General features: G+C 41.6%; 1 protein-coding gene across 22 annotated transcripts in view; it reads left to right on the top strand.

Annotated features, from left to right (window-relative positions):
- LOC100648438 (potassium voltage-gated channel protein Shaker) overlaps positions 1 to 15,003 on the top strand; it is a 198,121-nt gene that overhangs the window by 104,847 nt on the left and 78,271 nt on the right. The window contains exon 1 of one of the 22 annotated variants that reach the window (XM_012309724.3): positions 5,933 to 5,949. The exons of the other annotated variants lie outside the window; for them this stretch is intronic. The gene's annotated coding sequence lies outside the window, so the exon portion shown is untranslated. Of the gene's footprint in view, positions 1 to 5,932; positions 5,950 to 15,003 lie in introns of those variants that run through there. 22 annotated transcript variants of the gene reach the window in all.

Below are 15,003 nucleotides of genomic sequence, written 5' to 3'. Positions count from 1 at the left end.
TACTCGACCGTCGAAGCTATTTCATCGAGTGTTCACACCATACTGTCCTCGATCGTCTCTCGTACGAAATTGCAAATCGAGCTAGTGAGTGTTTCATAGATGTGGCAGAAACGAGGACGCATCGTGTTTGCAGGATTAAACGAGTGTCTCGAATACCGTGAATTCCAATGGGGAAAACCACGTCTGTAATTTGCGCCACCGATTATTACGGGAAAATTTCTTGCGAATTACTCCACTTATCTTGGTTTCCTTCGTCGAAATGAAAAAGAGACTAATTTGTAAAAAATTTGTAATTTTCATAGACGTACGAGCAATTCAAAGTTGATTTTCATTCAGTTCGGTAGCAATGACATCAGGCATTGCGAGTAGAACAGTCTAGAGACGAACGATAGATCGAAGCATAGACACGGTAGCATGTCTCCAGGTCGTCTCTCATCGTCATTGCCTTGTCAAAGTGGAGTTCAATCATGGCTGGAATTCGTTATATTCGACATTTCGGTTCTGTCACCTGGCAATCACCGATATCGATGCGATACATCGCTCTGATAATCGCGTCGGTCTCGCCGATGCTTCCAGGCTAGGCCTTCGTCACATCGATCGTAATCGTAGTCGTAATATCAACCAGTTAATAATTAATCATTTTATTTCGATGTGGCGTGCCGCCCCTCCCCCAAGGGTCGTCCTAAAATTCTGGTTAACTGGAACAGTGAACTTTTCTTTTCGCCGAAAACGCTTGGCGTGAAAGGCTCGTGCACGAGCAATGTTTTCCCCAATGTTTAAAATATCACGAGGAATAATTGAAGAGGCACGATCCTCCAAGCTATTTCTACACTGTATCGCGTGCTACATATTTCAAAATATTCATTGAAATTCACTCGTAAGACACGTTGGTCGTTGCGATTGGTACCGCGGCTGACTAATAATTAATCATCTTTTTCCTATTTTCCATGCTGCACGGCCTTCATTTACAGAATTAAGCGAATTTAGGGGACGGTAAGAGAACCGCGCGGCTACGAGGAAACAACGTAAGGTAGAAGCTAGATCATACTAACCTTTGTTATTCCATGAACGCTTAATTTTTAACGTATCACCCGATATACGATTCGTACAAATTCGTTCGGACGAGATTCTCTAAACGGCGTAATCGATGACCATCTACGAATTACATCGAGAGAGCGGAAGTTTCAAACTTACACGCGATATATTATTTCTGTACGCTGGCGAATCATAAATATTTCAAGCTATCCCCATTGCCGCGACCGTACGCCAAGCTCCGCACAACGTCCTCGAACCACCCCCACTTCAACTGCCTTGCCATTTGATAAGTTTTCCCTTCATAGTCAACCGACTTTCCCGCTGTTCAAAACACGGCGCGACTCGTACGTTTTCTGCGCTTTCGTCGCAACCAGTCGACTTAACCTATGAACGATATTTGCAAAAACTCGCGCTTCAGAATAACCCGAGCCGTAGCTGGACAATCGACGTAAGCGACGGATTTTTATCAAGCGACTAAATCACGCCGACGTAGGACCGCGTTTTTCGCACTCGTGTTCATCTTTCCGAGGAGCTTTTGCTCTTTGCTGGCATTTTCGCGTCGATGATGCGACTACCTTTATCGAATCGATGACAATTGACTACGTGTTCTTTCCACTTGTCAAAGTTTTCAAAGCGAAGCAGCTACAAGATAAATATTCACGTCGGATTATGAAGGATCCGGGCTGTTTCCTGCGTTTCTGTTGATGCACGAAGCTTTCAAATCCGGCTCAATTAAACACTTCCGTAGGATCTTGCAGACGTATCGGTAGACTTTCGTAGAAAAGTCGATCAAAATCCTTAAAGTACTTTATCGACGAAATTTTACTTCTACGTCGGATGTCGCGTTACGCGGACGTATTTTCTGCATCTTTGAGTTCCAACGTTACCAGTTACCAACCCAATAGCACGAAAGTGGAAACTTATAGTTGAAAAATTCCAAGCAACTTGGAGTCAACGACACTGTTACGACCGTTCGCGGAGAGACATGATTGCGAGGAAACGCGTTAGCGAGAGGCGTAAATTCTCGTTGCGATTTTGATAGTCGACGCCGCGGATCAGTCGTTCCCCTGTTTCGATTAGGATAACAGAGGTAGTTTAAATGATTGTAACACTGAATTATCAGGGTTAATATAGGTTTCTATTTTTAATAATATTTGAAATTATAATTAACACGTTACCAATAATTTAACGATGATACAAATAGTTTATTATTATAATTTGACTCGACTTTATAGTATTTCTTTGAACCTCTCGACGCATTCGGTTTGACTCCTCGCATGATACTAATTGCCCTTTGATTCCTTCCTTTGTCTTCTCCTGGAGACGACTCCCATCACGCTCGGGTCTCGCGACCGTTCGCGCCTATGATCACGTATGCCATCTTTTTTGTGTAGGTAAAATAACGGACCAAAGGCGAATCGATGTTTTTTAAAACTCGCTGCTTGACGCAACTATGTGTTTATCGCTATATTGTGTATATCTCGCCGGTCATGTAAGACGATCTGTTTACGACACACTAGTACCAAGGGAGACGGTTAATAACACGGCCTATAGTAAGCCTCGGGGCGTAACAGCATATTTAGGGACGCGAAGGAGCGCGACTGGAGCGGAAAAAATCGTTAGACGTTTTTTCGTCGACCGGAGTCGTTTCCCACAACTTGCCACGTTGTTCGTTCTTTGGACAAGCGACCACGAATCTCAAGTAACGGTATGACGTCACGACAAAGTGTGTCGCGTACTCTTTACAAAGAACAATTGATCTCGAGAACAATCGCGACCATGCCGGAAGGCAGCTTGCATTCTCACTTTCCTACAAAATTTCGGCCAGTAGACGTTGTTGGTCTGTTGGTTCCTCGATTAATTGAATCTTCAGCGTGACAATGCGAGAGAACGAGACACGGGCGAAGAGGAGAGTGAGAAGTAGAGAAAACAAGATCGCCTATTGACCATTCGTAGCTCGTTGAAGACGAACGCAAGGAAACGGGATGCAATTGCCTGTGATATTGTTTTTGTCCTCGTGCTTCCTGCCAAGAGATAACATTGATATTCAGCTTTGTATTCCTCCGTTCCTCGTTTCTCCTTTCACGTGTTTCTTGCATAATATCTGGCATTCGACACTGGAATAGACACTTGTTCGAAGGAAATTGGTGTACGAGAGATAAGGGAACGGTTCGCTTCTTTTCAGATGAAATTTAAACGCGACGCTGCTCGAAACTAGTCGGTGTGTGTGTGTATGTGTGTGTGTGTCGTGAAGTATGGAAATTTGTTGTTTGTGGATCGGAAACCGCGTATTCTCATTGGCCAAGGAAAATCCACGTCTTTGCGGATGATTGCTCGGTTTCATTAACCTTGACATGTTCGCTGCCATTTTCCCAGCCAACTTCTTTACAGCGATTCGTAGAAAAGAAGCGATCGCGGCCAACTGGATTCGTCGATCCGAGACCTTCCACTACTTTAATATGCAAATCCGCTGTGATCACCATCTTTTTACGTATCATGTTCGGCGTTCTAGTTTCATCGACAAACCCACCTTTCATATTTCGCCGATGATATACTCGGTCGATGAAACAATCGAGGAACATACGAGGAACATGTTTCTTCTCTGGATTAACACTACAACTACCATACCAGCCAAATTGACTGGTTTTACAATTTTATTTGAAAATTCCTACTCCATGTTATATTTTTTTCCACAACGATATATTGACTTTCGCAACGATAACTAAAAGAATAATATAATGAATTTTATTTTCTTTTTTACGTATTCAAACTGAAAATAATTTTGTATCAATGCTACTTATCCCAACATCAGTCAAAATGTCTGGTACTCGTCAAAGCGTAAAAGAGTCCCGCAGTCTGTTTATCGAACCCCAAATAACCAGTTTTCTCGTTTCGTGCAGCTTCCCACGCGTTTTTACAATTTTTACTGCGTATCATTCAATATGACGATATAAAAAACTATAAAAATATTCTATTATTACGTATTTTTTAAAGACCAGTCATTTTCACATTTTGGTACAAGTAGTTTCGTGTTAACTACCGGTAGTTCTAGTGTTAAGGTCCGCAACCAACGAATTTACGTTGGTAAACGAGCCATTAGACGGTCGTTGTCTGTACTTGAGTGTACTTCAAGAATTCACGATCATCAGCAGTCTTGTTTTCTACGAAACTCGATGATGATTCTCGTCTACCAGCCACTTGGTCGTTCAATGTATAAATTTCCTTGGCGAATTTCTGATTGTATTTCGCAGTCGTGGTCCTCGCTTCGGCCATCAGAATTATTACGTCGCCAATGAATTAGTCCTAACGAGGCGAAACGGACTGCCAAGTCTCCAATAGGAGAATCCTTTACAATATCTGTCGCAGTGTTTCAAATTTAAAGAACTCGGCCTGTCGGTTATTTGGAACCGCGCGCACCTCGTATCTCGAGTCTCGTTTAAAATGCGGTTTCTATAGTTGCGCGGCAACGTGCGCATTCGTGTCGCAGTTTGAAGCAGTCGCTTTCAATTAAACGCGTGTGACGCGTTCGAATTTCGCTACGGCTTTTTCTTCCCGGGCAAGAAATTTCGCTTTTATCGATTCGCTATATCTCGATACCGCGGTCCAGCATTTTCCTAATTAATTTACGCCCTGTTTTCCTCCACCGGAAGTAAATGAAAGTGGAAGAGAATTTCGTAGATCAGAAGCTATTTCCACTGGGTAGCCACGTTTTTGCATCGATCCGAGTCTTGCGACCAAATTGAACGATAAAGACACATCGGATGAAAAACAACAGCGAGGATGAACGCGATGCAGTGGAAACAAATCTCGGTTTTTCGCTACGCGCAGAAACTTGTAATTCAACAATAGTTTCGCTTTTCAGTTTTCTCTTTAGCACGCGGCTTCGCTCCCCTCCACTCGCAAACATTCGAATTCCAACCGTCACGGGATTCCCGCGATTCGTTTTCTAATTGGCTAACTACGCGACTATCGCCGAGGACGACGCGATTTCAAAAAGGCTATGAGACTTGATTGGCGGAGCAACGCTGGGGTAGTTACATTTACGCCCCATTTCCGCCACAATCATTCCTCGAAGGAACAATCGTTAGTGGTGTGGCCGTGTAGCGCGACGTGCACCAGAACGAGGATGTGCCTCAGTTTGGGGGCGGACCTTGGTGCAGGAATATATATCTGCAGCAGCGGACGAGACCAGCAGAAACGTACTTACACGGCACGCGGTTCGCCGACTCCTCCGATCGTTCTTTCTTCGTTTCTACATCTTTGTCGCCGCCGATCGTTTCTTCTTTTTATTGCGCTCGCGCCTTGCTCGCGGCTGCGACAGCGGTGCTCGCGTTGCGCGCACGAAAAACCAGTGTTGTGCGTTCAGCCTGGTTACAGTGACGGATCACACGAGACGGCGAGCTTGCATCGTATCGCGGCACGTGATCGTAAATTTTACGAAACCGAGAATCGTCGTGGAACTCGTGCGAATTACAGCCGGATAAGTGTGAAACGTGCATTGATTCTTTCGAGATTTTTTTCGAACAGACCGTGGTAATTCCGCTCGGTGACGTTTCATCGAAAGAATTGACTTGTGCGAGATCGAGGAAACTGATCGAAGAGTTTGATGAAATTAATATTCTTTGTGATTGAAATGTGACCGATTACGCGAACGAGACTCGGCCGAGAAATTATTGGACACGACGGTGAGCATCGGCCAATAGGATCGCGACGACGATAATCCCGGCAGATATTTTTTCACTTGCCGATTGAATTAAACGGCGACTCGCATCGATCCGGGGCAACTGCCAACTGCTCCTCCGGATCCCTTGAAATATTCCCGCGTTGCTCCTTAAATATTCGGGCCGCGTACGTGGCTAACTATTATTGAAGAGGAAACGAGGATTCGATCGTCGGACCGAACGTCCTTCGATGGTTAGTGGCTTTTTTCAAACCGCAGGCTTGACCTTTCGTGCTGTTTTAACGTCTCTCTGTCTGTTCAAGGAATCGAGCTCGAAACAGGGAAAATAAGAACGTGCCTTTTCTATTCTTTCTTCTTTTTCCCTCCGTTTTTCTTTTTTTTCTTTTTTTTTTTTTATTTCCAGCGACGCAGAATTCCCGCCATACGAGAGCGTAGAGATTTCACTTTACGTTGTTTTGCGTGCGTAAAAAGCTCCTAAAATAGAAACATTGGAGATAGAGCGTACGATACAAGAAAACTAACATAGAAGAACGATACTTGAAAGCGAGTAAACAGATACGCGAATAACTTTTTATTATCCCAGAGTAGTAAATAGCAGGTGTAGATATTGTTAGCTGTTAGAAAAGTCGCGGCTGTAAATATCGCGCACACGTCAGGTGTACGACAATGAAACTTCTTCTGACGAGTCGTAAATTTTTAAATCTCAAATCGTTTGCTTTCATTTCTCTTCTTCCCCGTTTGTATAGAATTTGCCTGCCTAGTTCGCGAACGAGATATGCAAATCTATCGAAACGAAGGCTAACAACGACGGGGAAAATTCGCGACAGGATAAAGTCTGTGCTTTAACACGTTGACTGCCGCGTCACCCATATTCGGCTGACGCTTATTTGCGCCTACTTGCGAAGGATCGTCGTAGGTATTTGAAAAGATATTCCACAGGAAGTAATAAAACTGTTGAATTGTTATAAAAGTAATACGAAAAAAGTTTATTAAGAAAATTATTTAGAACGTAGAACTTTAAAGCATTCTATACAAAGCTGAGTTTAATCGGGACAATTTGGACAATAAGTTGTTGTTTTCTTTAAATTCCTTTGTGTCTTTGTTCGGTCCATTCGACGTCTTTATCTGCATAACATAGTTTGCATGCTGATATTATGCTGAGGATTTTTTTGTATCTTCAGACAGCCCTAGTAATTTTCCAGCTAATAATTCTCTAAATATTCTAATATTTATATGCTTCCTTGTTGCAATTCTGTAAACCGTCAAAGCGTTTACAATAGAAATTCCCAGAAGGAGTTGAATGCCAAATTTTCGGTACCGTTTGATTCCTTTTCCAATTGCGATGGCATAAGAAACCATTTGGTCAAAATAATCTATACCACACTTTCCTTCGTTGTATTCAACAACAGCTAGTCGAAATATAATGATTTGCGTAAAAAAATATCGATACCTCATAACGCTTTTTAAGAAAATAACTGGAAGAAGGTCTTCGGTCTCTTTAGACCGATGCAAAATTTTTCTAAGTCCCTACGTCCCGGTCGTATCGGTCCGTGGTATACTAAATTTTTAAAACTTTCCAGGGATCAAATAAACTTTTGATTCGAATGTATTACGTCGAAATATAACGATTTGTGTAAAAATATCCATACCTTATAACGCTTTTTAAGAAAATAACTCGGAAAGGGTCTTCGGTCTGTTTTAATGTTGCAGATATCTGTTGGCTTGCAGAAACAGCACGAATGCTACGATTTTTTTGTACTTGCTACCATGATGGGAGCGTGTTTTGTAGATAAAATTCTCACATCCCGTGTATTTCTCCATTTGAGTACGACAATCCCGTTATCATTTTCTTTGGATACCATCTCCCCCTTTCTTAGTTTGCAATGAGGAATATCTTTTGGCAGGAATTTTTTGTTATTCCTAAGCGTTACTAAAATGTCGGTGGGATTACCTAGCAGAGTACGCTTGGTACAGCGGCATTCACGGCCTTTTTTTCTTTTTTTTTTATTTGGAAGAATTTTACAATCAATTCTCATTGAGAATTATAAGTAAATTATTCTGGCGTGGTACTATAACGTGAATAATAAGTGATTATCGTATGTTTGATTTTAGCTGAATCTAATGTTTAAATCTAGAGGGTAAATGTCTTTTTAGCCTGCGGATCTGATCCCTCGTGTCAAGTAATTGAGTAAGTAATGGATTTTGGTGGTTGTTAACTCTTATGTTATATCTGTTACTGAATTTGGATATTTCTTCTTTAACTGTAGGTATCTTGAGGTCGCGATATATTGTTCCGTTGATAACATACCAAGGTCCATCTATTAAGGATCCTAGAGTTTTTGATTGGAATCATTGAAGAATTTCTACGTTGGAATTACTCGCTGTTCCCCATAGTTGGATCCCATAGGTCCAAACAGGTTTAAGTTTAAGTTGGAGATTTCATTGAAAAGAAGCGCGGCAGTCAACGTGTTAAAATCTACTTAACGATCGAACCATCATCTATGCTGGTCACGACGACACGCGATTAATCTGATCCTTAACGAATCGTGCGAGACTCGCTGCAGTCGATCGCATCGTTAGGAAGCGTCTGTAGTCGAAATTTAATTGCACCCTCGACTCAAGCTCAACCGAGATACGTGGCGGTGCATTAATCCGATCTTTCGGAATTAGGCGAATTAGGGGACGTGCGAGCACATAGATTATCCGTGAGGACTTTTAGTCCTGTCGGGCTTCTCTTTCTCAAGACAAATAACCGAAAGCATCTGCCGCATCCTCTCGGCCCACTCTTTTCGTCTCTGCGTCCTCCACTGTCCCGCGACCGGACCGTTGTACCGGGTGACCGGAAAAATTTCCGACAATTTGATCGTACGATTCTGCTAAGCGTTGATCGTGCTGTTAGCATTAATTGAATTCGAGGTTGGTTTGTCGAGTCATTCGATAGTCTGAAAAGTAAAGATTAATTAGTCCTTCTGATTAGACAGGTTTCTTTTCCTCTTTGTTCTTTTTGTCACGAGTTTAACCTTTTATTTTAAGCGTTTTATCGACGTGACGAGATAGTTGCCGGTTGGGATAAAATCGGAGAGTGAACGAGGCGGATGATAATTTAATCTTACGAACGGGTGCAGCCGAAATGTGCGTCCGTGCATTAATTCGCGCACGCGCGCGCAACAATAGAGTCGGCGACGCATGCACACCTCGCCTTCTGTTCTATCAGCAACCGTTTAATCCGCGAAATTTATCGGTGCCACTGGTTCCGTTTAATGGGACACAGGTCGACAACGAAATACGATGCTCTTCCGATTCTATTTGTTTATGCAACTTGCTACTTTCCATCGGTGTATCCGACTTTCGCATAGTTCCGCCTTCTGCCGTGTAGATTACAAGTTTTCCAACTAAACTTCGCCGGATTACCACGATAAAGACACTGATACTGTTTAATCCAATCGCGGAGAAGTCGCGTCAACAGGAGTCGCAAATTCCCGCTACAATTAGATAATCGACGCCACAAATTAATCGATCCCCTACTTCCGTTAGGATAATAGAGCTGGTTGAACTAGTATAACACTGAGTTTAACAGGTTATAACATATACTTTATTCCAACAACTTGTCTCAGGATTATAGAAATGTTTGGAGAGACTCGCAGGGTAAGATTACAATGTCGAATTGTAATGTTGTTTACAATAAGGTTAGAAGCGTTCGACTCGAATAGTTATTAGCAAGATCACGTTGGTAACACTTTACCGACCAGTAGCTTATTAATTGTTTTTTTGTCGCCAACACTTACCGACCGATAAACTATTAATCAGCTTTTTGTCGCCGACAATCTTTCTCATTATTTGAGCAGTAATTTGTTATTTAATACTAAGGTACCTTACTCAGTTGCGTCAATTGCGTTGCTTTGTAAGCTCCTACAGTTTTATACCAATTTGAAAAACGTACCGTTCGCGATGAACGAAAAGAAAGATATTGGAGAGTCTAAACAAAAACAGAGCCGGCGCTAGGGAGAATCTGCGCCTGAGCTGCCGGTCGGATGTGCGTATGCTGTTGAATCGTTAGCGGTCGGTCAAGTGTTAATTGTAATAGGAGTGACTTGCAAGTAGTGAGATACAGTATCGCGAGAGGTATAAATCGTAAGTAAGATATGAACCGAGAAATGGGTTGAGCGATTTAGCGACTAAGCGACTGGTAGAGAGATGTTGATTCATGGTGGGTCCTTAAGACTATTGAGGGTGCGCAGTAAAGGTGTGTGGACATCCGGTTGCCATCTTGGGGCCTGGTTTGTGTAGAGAGTCACGGAACGTAACAGATACAGATAGCGATGCGAATGTTTCGGGATAAACGTACGGCGTTGCGTCGGATGGCTCGTGACAGTAAAAAGCACGAAAAACACGCTCGTGCGATGGGAAAACACTCGTTAGCTGTTATAAACGATAATTAGAGACGCATCGATCGCGACCCATTTCGAATCCTGCAAGTACGTTCGTCGAAAAGCGGTAAAAATGTAGCAACTTATCGAGATAGAAGGACGAACCGATCGTAAATTTCTGTATCGCGCGCCAACTACGATGTTGACCGAATTCGTTTCCCTTGTATTTTATACTTAGCCCAATTTCTTCGGGGCTCGAGCTTAAAGCGATAGAAAATTGCCGGTGCCAGTTTGCAATTTCTGAACGTTAGTCGGGAAATTTATACGCGTATATAGAGATAATACAGGCGATAATGGCGGGATCGTTGCAATCATTTTAGCGTTGCTTATGTGTGGCTTAAATGTTGCCAAAACGGAAGATTGCCAACTATGATCGATATTACATTTTCATGGAGATCTATATTAATGCTCGAATAAATGATTTTACAGACCTCGATGTATTTTTATGGCGATCCTGTCGTAAAGAGTTATCGACTAAATAGCGATCAGTCAGCTTGCAACCGATCGGTTGATATCGCGAACCTTCGACGATATTAACCCTTCGCACTCGGAATTTTATTTCAATTTCGTTAGCAGCAGCTCGCAACGCTTTTAAGTACGTCCGTTATCTTGCGATCCGCACGCTATCCATTCCAAGTTTGAACTTTTCGCACTTGCGAGGCTCTCCCTGTTTATGTTAGGTTTCTACATGTCCAATTGATGAGAGTGCAACATTGGTTCGTAAATTGTTAATTGTTCTTTGTTAGGGAGTGTAAAGTGTTAAACTTTAACATTTAGCCAATCGCGCGCGCCACAGCGAGCTATACGTTTCCATCGCGCAATTTTCCAAGTATCAAGGACTAATATTCACTAGTTGAATAACAGAGAAGTGTAAAAATTGTTTAAGTGGTTAATTATATTTGCAGTAATGATTTTATTTAACGACTTCATATATTGTTTGTACGAAACATCAAATTAAAAGTATAAAGAAATATAGGTAAAATTAAAAATATTAACCCTTCGCACTCGGAATTTTATTTCAATTTCGTTAGCAGCAGCTCTCAACGCTTTTAAGTGTTTTATTTAAAATTTACTTGAACTAAAAAGTAAGACAATTTAAGTAAATAAAGGAAGATAGAAATTCACTTAAATACCAGTTTTGTCCACACTATTGTGCTATTTTCCAATTTTTAAGTGCACGATATATCTTGAAACAACTTCCAGGATGCAATGCTGCTTTTCTTTCGCACGTTTCACAAAAAGAGGTGGAACTTGATAAAGCAGCTGCTGAGATAAAATCTGATTTCGAGTCATACTCGACATAGCAGTGCAAAGGGTTAACGTTCAAATTGAAGGTAAATTAAATCTATCGAATAGTAGTACAGTTTGATTATTTATTTCCACTTTTTAATATACACGAAGAATTTGATGAAGCTCTGATGGAAACGGTTGTAAAATCTTGTTGACCTGTTCAATTTCGTGTGCATCTATAGGAAGGTCATGTTGTATAGATATTTTAGAATCAGGACGAAGGATATTTGCTACAGTTGATTTATTATATCGATGACGCATCCCGGAGACGGATGTCGTGAAAAACCAATTAATAACTGCGTCATCTCCTCCTTCCAACGGATCAGGGGAGATACAGAATACTTCGTCGTTTCCTTCAGCACTTTTTCATACTCGCTCAGAACGTCAGAGAAAGCTATCAGAAAGCAAATAAATTATCTGCGAAGCAGAGGCGACTTCAACTTCGCGTGTTTCCTTGCGAGCTGGAACTCGTCGTCCCTTTCCAGCCTGTTATAGTCCACCTGGCACGAAATTTCACGCTGGCGCAATAATTGTCCCTAACTCCTCCAACTTCTCGTCATTTATTGATGACGTTATCGTCGGCTGTAGCTACAGTCAGCTGAAATCTCGTCCGTCGAATTTTCCTAACGCGATGCCCAGTGCACCGTGCATTTCCCTGCAGGCACAGCCGCAAGCGATCGCAGCGATCGACAGCCGAGCCGATCCACGCGACAAACCGATCCAGAAATTCGCGTCTAACGATGAGTCGATGAAATCGTCGATAACTCATTGCGACCGATCTAATACGATCCAATGTGGTTTATGAATTATGTTCGATGAGTTGTATGCTGCAAACTTTTGCCCCCCGCCGTTTTCGCTTTCATCGCCCCCCGTAAGCTGCCAGCGAGCTTCCACCGACGCGTTTATTTTCGGTGGAAATACGAGCTCTCGCAAAGAGGTGGCTTTTAAATAAACCGGTTGAGAAATCTAATGGAGCTGTTCGCTCGTTTACTCTTCGTTAACGGCTTCGGACGTAAAGACAGATGGGAAGATTTTACGATACGTCGATGACGATGTGATATGCCTGCTGCAACTTAAGGGAACAGAGATGTGTATCGGCTGTTTTCACGAGTGCAGCGCAGGATTTTGCGTTCGACAGAACAAGAGGCGACTTTAATTACACGCTGATTTAATTACAAATTAATTTACAATCAGACGATGGCTGGTTTGCAGACTCTAACGTTGTATCGGGTTGTCCGAAAAGTGGCTTTCTTTTACAGACACGTCTTTTACAACGATGCATCTTTATACAAACATGAAATCTGATATGTCGAACGTTGTGATCTTTATTTCGATAGAAGAAAATGCATCATAATGGATCATTCGATAAAATAATATAAAATGGAAAATGTAGTGCGTCCACTATTTCCTTATAAAACGAAAGAAACTTTTCGGACGACCTAATAATTGCGTGTTTACTTCTACAAGAAAATTTTACACTGCAACTAAGTTTCTTTTCCGCGGTAGATAAGAAATCTAACTTATATACGTAACTGCATTCTTTAATGAAGTCAAGGTGAATTTTTACTTAGCTTATCGACAGGTTTAATTCGATCTTTTCATTCTCGAAATTAGCAACAAAAGTTCAATTTTTCCGAAACAGCTTTTCATCCGCAAATTCACGCGACGTAGGAAAAAAGAACGATATTTTCTCCCTTTTATCTTTTTCCTATAATACACTAGTTTGTCAGCTGTTTCAGGCAAGTGTAAACATAGCCCTGTTTTCCATTGTTTCCTTATAAAACGAAAGAAACTTTTCGGACGACCTATCACCGTTGCAAATCGATAAATCGCTCGAGTCAAGCACAATGTATGTACACAAATGTACACAAATGTCCCGAAAGAAGAAGCTTGATGAGTTTACCGATAGACGGATATTGCGGAGAGAAACGTTCGTAAAGCTTTTAACACTTTGACTGCCACGCCGAAATCACGTGTCTCGCTGAGGACGCCACGGCAGTATTTTTAATATTCAGAGCATTTAATGGCAAAAGAATAATAAATTGATGATGTAAAACAACATTCTTCCCCAATGGACCGTTTATCTTATTAATTAACGGATGGCCACCGTGACGCCTTGGTAACAATTGATAGCGACATATTATAACAAGGCTTCGTTTATTTCAACAAACCATTAGTATTTGTTATTTCGTCGTAAGCAAAACGTGCGGAATATATTGTTGAAACGTGTAGAAGATATTAGTAAACAGTATTATGATTATTTTCATGATTTCGACGAAACATTCGACGGAGATGGTAGAGGTCCGGAAAAAAAATGATGTTTCTGATAAAGCAATGGTAGTGGTAGATTACAATAGAGGAAAATGTGCTGCAGATTTATCAGATCGAATGATAGTATGTTCTACACCACATAGAAGAACCCTCGAGTGGTATATAAAATTAGCTTTAGAGTTATTGTTAAATACATCAATTTCAAACGCGATGATACTTTATAAACAAGCAAGAAAAACAAAAATCGAGGTATCAGATTTTAGAATGGCATTCGCAACGCACCTTACACGGTGCCATTCACCAAAGCCATCAAATATATTTATTCGATAAAGATTGCGACACGAAATGCAGAAGAAAGAAGGGCAAGCGTACCTGGCACGAAAATTTTGCAGAGAGTGGTATAACAAAAATGTTAAACAGTTAGGATGAAAAATTACTAAGAATCGGACCAAAAAGGTGACCACCTATCGTCCAGATTGTATCGATGAGCCACGTCTATATTTGAAGTGTTTTAACACAGTGCACCGTTAGATGCAACATTTGTTCTCATTTTTTTTTATCGATGTTCTAATAAAAATGTTTCATTGTTCAATGGGACACTTTTTATTTCAAAGTATCTTCTATTTATCGGTTATATTGAAAATACCCTAACTGTCAGTTTTCACACAATTTTTACAATTATAAGAACTTCAAGCGCTCCGGTCGCCAATAACCACCGTGGCGCCACAGGAAGAATCGTGGCCGGTCATATATGACCAACATGGCAGTCAAAGTATTAAGCTAATCGTTCGATCGTGAATAATATTTTCAATCTGTCTTGAAACCGTCTGGTCGCGTGAGGTCATCGGAATCGTGTGACTACATGGAAGTACCTACGTTTAATCCGTGCCATAGTAATGTATTCGTGGCTACTATAATAGTCGCGTTGTAAATGAAGTCAGTGCGGAAGTTTCGCATCGATACTGCACTTAGATTCTTAACCGAACCGGTTGTCGCTGCAGATAGCGATAAAGGAACATGGTTGCACGGTATGGCTGACGCTCGGTTTTTTTTCCTCCGGACACGTTAAAAACCTCGTAGATAAGCGTGGCGTGTAAACCTGCGACTGTTGCCACTGTTTCTCGCGTGAACGCTGTTCGATATGGAATCCGTTGAAAAAATTCACTCGAAACTTCGGCGATTCTTTCTCTGCTCGACCATAAAATACAAAGCTGGAAATTATCGGAGAATCGAGCGCGCTTCCGACACTGTCCGCGCGAACCCAAGTTACAGCGCGTCAAACCATGGCAGCAATTGCTA

Source organism: Bombus terrestris, chromosome 7 (genome assembly GCF_910591885.1).
Source record: "Bombus terrestris chromosome 7, iyBomTerr1.2, whole genome shotgun sequence".
Lineage (NCBI taxonomy): Eukaryota > Metazoa > Arthropoda > Insecta > Hymenoptera > Apidae > Bombus > Bombus terrestris.
Note: the sequence above shows the minus strand (reverse complement) of the source record. Positions and strands in the feature narration are given on the sequence as shown.